General features: G+C 27.5%; 1 long non-coding RNA gene across 1 annotated transcript; it reads right to left on the minus strand.

The window, feature by feature from the left end:
* Nucleotides 1–1275: 1275 nt before the first annotated feature.
* LOC130723519 (uncharacterized) lies at nucleotides 1276–2733 on the minus strand. Its single transcript, XR_009014298.1, has 2 exons — nucleotides 2484–2733; nucleotides 1276–2379 (listed from the first exon to the last, which is right to left on the minus strand). It is a non-coding gene; the product is annotated as an uncharacterized LOC130723519 (long non-coding RNA).
* Nucleotides 2734–4218: the final 1485 nt, after the last annotated feature.

The raw sequence follows: 4218 nt of genomic DNA on the forward strand, positions 1-4218 counted from the left end.
AAAATATAAAATTATATTAAAGTTTCTTTTTTGTTATTTTCAAATTGAAAATATTTTAATATAAATGTTCTTGCGTGTAGAATCCCTATTTTCACAATCAAATTAAAATGGCTATGTATTTTTACTCTTAAAATTAATTAAAAGTCTGGGAATATTATTAAAATTATATTAAAACATTTTATATTGATTTCATCTTGAAAGTATTTTTCATGCAAAATCTTCCTCTAATTAATTTAGACTAAATATGTTTATTTTTCTCTAATTCCCCGTGGAAGCCCTATAATCACAATTAAATTATAATACTTTTGTATATCTACTCTTAAATTATTTAAAAGTATGGGAAAATTATTAAAATTATATTAAAACATTTTCTATTAGTGTCCACTTGAAAGTATTTTCATGCAGAACATTCCTCATGTAGTATACTATATAATTAATAAATATAGACTAAATATGTTTATTTTTTTATAACTCCCCGTGGGATCCCTATATTCACAATCAAATTATAATGCTTTCGTATATCTACTCTTAAATTATTTAAAAAATATGGAAAACGTACTAATATTATATTTAAACATATTCTCCATTAGTTTCTATTTTGTTTTTAACTTCCATTAGTTTCAATTTAAAAGCATTTTCATGTCAAATATTCCTCCCCGCATGAGCTTTTTAATATGCAATAAATATAGACCATCTATGTTAATTTATTTCATTCTCTGTGGCAATTTTTGTATATTTGAGATTTGCTAACTTATTCCCACTTAATTTTATGAAGGAGTAAGTTAACACTTAACACTTTTTCTATTGGACAAAAACTCCCCCACTTCTTATATTTAAACATGTCAACACTTGAGTAATCAGTAATTAAACACTTTTTTTTAAAAGCTACATTTCCATTTGTCTTTTTTTCTCAATTCTCTCTCTTCAAGCCATATTTTTCAGTGCCATCCACGTTAACTTCTGCACCATTCCCTTCAAGCAATTTAAATTTCTATTGTAATCTAATTAATAAACATTGAAAAGAAATTTGTTAAAACCCATGAAGTATTGAAAATAAATTTATTATTTATCATTTTTAACTTCGAAGTATCTCAATGTTAATGTTCTTCCCCATAGGAGCCCTGTTTTTTATAATGAAGTTGTAATGCGTCTCTAAATTTATTGGTCAACTTCTCAAAAAAAATATGTAACTTTTCAGCAGAAGGAAAATACCTGCACTTTTCATTGGGATGAATAATTGAATAGAATAATAAGCTATCCAAAAGGAAAATTTTCTCATAACACAAATTTTCTTTCACTTTGATGAATAGGAAAATAAGTAACCCCACTTGAAAACTCATGATTAGAAATAGTCCTACACTAAATTCACCTCTTAATTTAGCTTTTTTTTACCAAGATAAACATGTCAGAGATGAAGCTTGAAATGTTGTAGCAGTAAATTGCATTAAAACTTCAAACCAATATATGAAATAGAGATCAAAGCATTCTCTCTCCATAACATGAGTTCTAGAGCTATGCTAAATTTCTGCTGTTTCCTCAGAGTAGCTAAGGATCATGGAGAAATTTTGATATAATAGTGTACAACTTCCTCAGATCACTTGTTGTCAAAGTACTCAAGATACGCACAAAATTTTGCTTCATAAATCAATGTGGATTCTTAAATCTATCATTCGTTGTTACTCTGAGTGAGCTAAAACCAGATCGCATGATTTCCACCTCCAACAGAAAATTCCCATTTTTCAAAAGCTCTGATATTCAAAATCATCTTCTCTTTCAATGGTAATAGAACCTAAAAATGAAAATTAGAAAACAGGAAATAGAAAAAAAATCCAAAACAGGGTTAGGGGAGGACATCGATTTGAAAGTAACAGCTAATTATAAACTGGATTAAGCAAGAAGACATGCTGTAGAATAAATCCAGGGAGATGAAAGAACTAAAGCAGAATGAAAAAAAAAATTCAGGGAGACATCAATCAACGCTTCAGAGGGCAAAATTTCATTGTCAATGATGTACATGCCTATAGGATGGGGATGAGATAGCACAGTGGTAACATCAATTACAACACTATACATCTTCACATATTTTTGTGATTCATCCTCGCGGAACCTGTAACATCTTTTAAAGAGAAATAAGTGCTACCTTGAAGGTAGGATGAAAGTTATAAAAGAAAGGATGACCATAGACCTGAGACAAAGATAACACGGTAAATCAAAATTAAACAAAACTGAAAGAAAACAAAAAGTTAAGAATAAAAACATCAAAGAAATTGTCCAAGTCTTACAAAAAAGTCAATATCTTGTCCCAAAAAATAAAATCATTGATAAGATCAGCCATTGATGGAGACTATGACCAGCATCATCAGCTGCCTGCTTTATCCCCTGAAATTGCATCACCAATTACACACTGTCAAATAAGAGCAAACACAATTCTTTAAAAATTCACAACAGATGCTTGTTCTCCTCTAAAATATTGTATAGCTTACAATACATGCCATAGAAAGGGGCGAAGGAGAGAGCATGACAGCTTTGACAAATCTCCATCATAAAACAGATAGGGCAATGATTTCGAAATATTGCTCTTTCGCAACTAATTGTCTGCAAGAGCACTCCATGGGAATGCATACTGATATGGAAAATATGGATTAGAAAACTTGGGCAAGATGATTAAAAAACATCGTATATATAGCAGAAGGTGTAGGTATAAGAAAAGGTTTGCTTTGAAGAAATTGTACATGATACCTTTCATAACACGTTTATTAACATAGGTGGTTGAGAGTAGTATTAAATACACATTGTAAAACAACACAAGCATTCCAATAAAGTCATTAACATTTCAAAGGGAATTTCAAAAAATTTATTAAATAAATATTATTTTTCCTAACAATATCATTGGTCAATTTAAAATGCATTGAAGAATATCCATTTATAATTTCAATAAACCACCAATTGTTATCTCGTTTGAATATAAAAGCAGCCATGATATATGTGAAGTTGTTAATGAGAGTGAGATTTTTCAAAGTGGAGTTTAAATGTTTATTTGAAATTAGAGATAACCCACTTGATGATTGCCAACATGTGCAATGTAATTTTATTAACAGACTTCATCATTGACCAGCTCCATTTCAATCTGGCACGTACATTGAATTGGGTTGAAAACATGATTAATAAAGTGTTAATATATTAATAATAAATCAAACTATTTTAGAGATTTCCTTAAATAAAAAATATATGTCTGGCTGATCGATTTAATTTAAATGTGTGTTTGAAAAAAAAGATAATTTATGTTGGATTGACCGAGCAATTTAATATCAGTTTAAAAAAAATCAAAATTAAAATAACTTCAGTATATAAAAAGATGATTGGTTTGGTTAAATTAAAAAAAGAATTAGTGAATTAAGTAGCAGTAGAAATTCGAAAAGTTTGGTAATTTGAAATTCAAAATTCAATCCCATGAATTGAAGGAAGAGCCCTGATTACTAATTTGTTAGGAATAAGGTAGAATTTTTAATAATAATAATAATAATGATTAAATATTTTTTGACTTAAATTTTTTATTGGTTCAGAAAAAGATGGTGGGAGACAATTTTGGAATTGTCATTAATATGAAGGATATAACATCATTAAAAAATTCAAAATATAAATAAAATAGGTAGTTTATTACATGCTTACCCTTGAATAATACATCAAATAGCAATTGAGTCATTCCCAAGTTTCCTAAAGTAGTAATACTAATTTCTTTTTGATTTTTTTTAATCCTAGAAAAATAGTTGAAACATCTCCCAATGGATGTCAAATGTCAAAATTTGCCATCTTTTAGGTTCTCTTTTATATATATCTCTTAATTTAAATAAATTTAAGTAACTTCGATTTTTTTTTCTTTGAAATTGATTTTATTAATTAAGTAAAAATTACTTATATATTTACACTTCTACCAGATTATTTATATTTTTAAATATCAAATATTTATTCTTTCTATTTTTACATGTATAATTTAAAATATGACAAAGATCACAATTTATAATGTAAATTGAAGGCAAAATAACACGGTCTCATTTTTTTTTTCACGGTCTCATTGATTTAGATAATAAGGATTACAAATCAATGGAAACAAATGCAATTGTCTTCAAGAGAGTGTATAAAACACTCATTCAAAATTAGACAATATAAATTAAAATTAACAATAAAGACTTAATCGAAATCATCACTAATAATAGAAAA

This window comes from Lotus japonicus, chromosome 6 (genome assembly GCF_012489685.1).
Source record: "Lotus japonicus ecotype B-129 chromosome 6, LjGifu_v1.2".
Lineage (NCBI taxonomy): Eukaryota > Viridiplantae > Streptophyta > Magnoliopsida > Fabales > Fabaceae > Lotus > Lotus japonicus.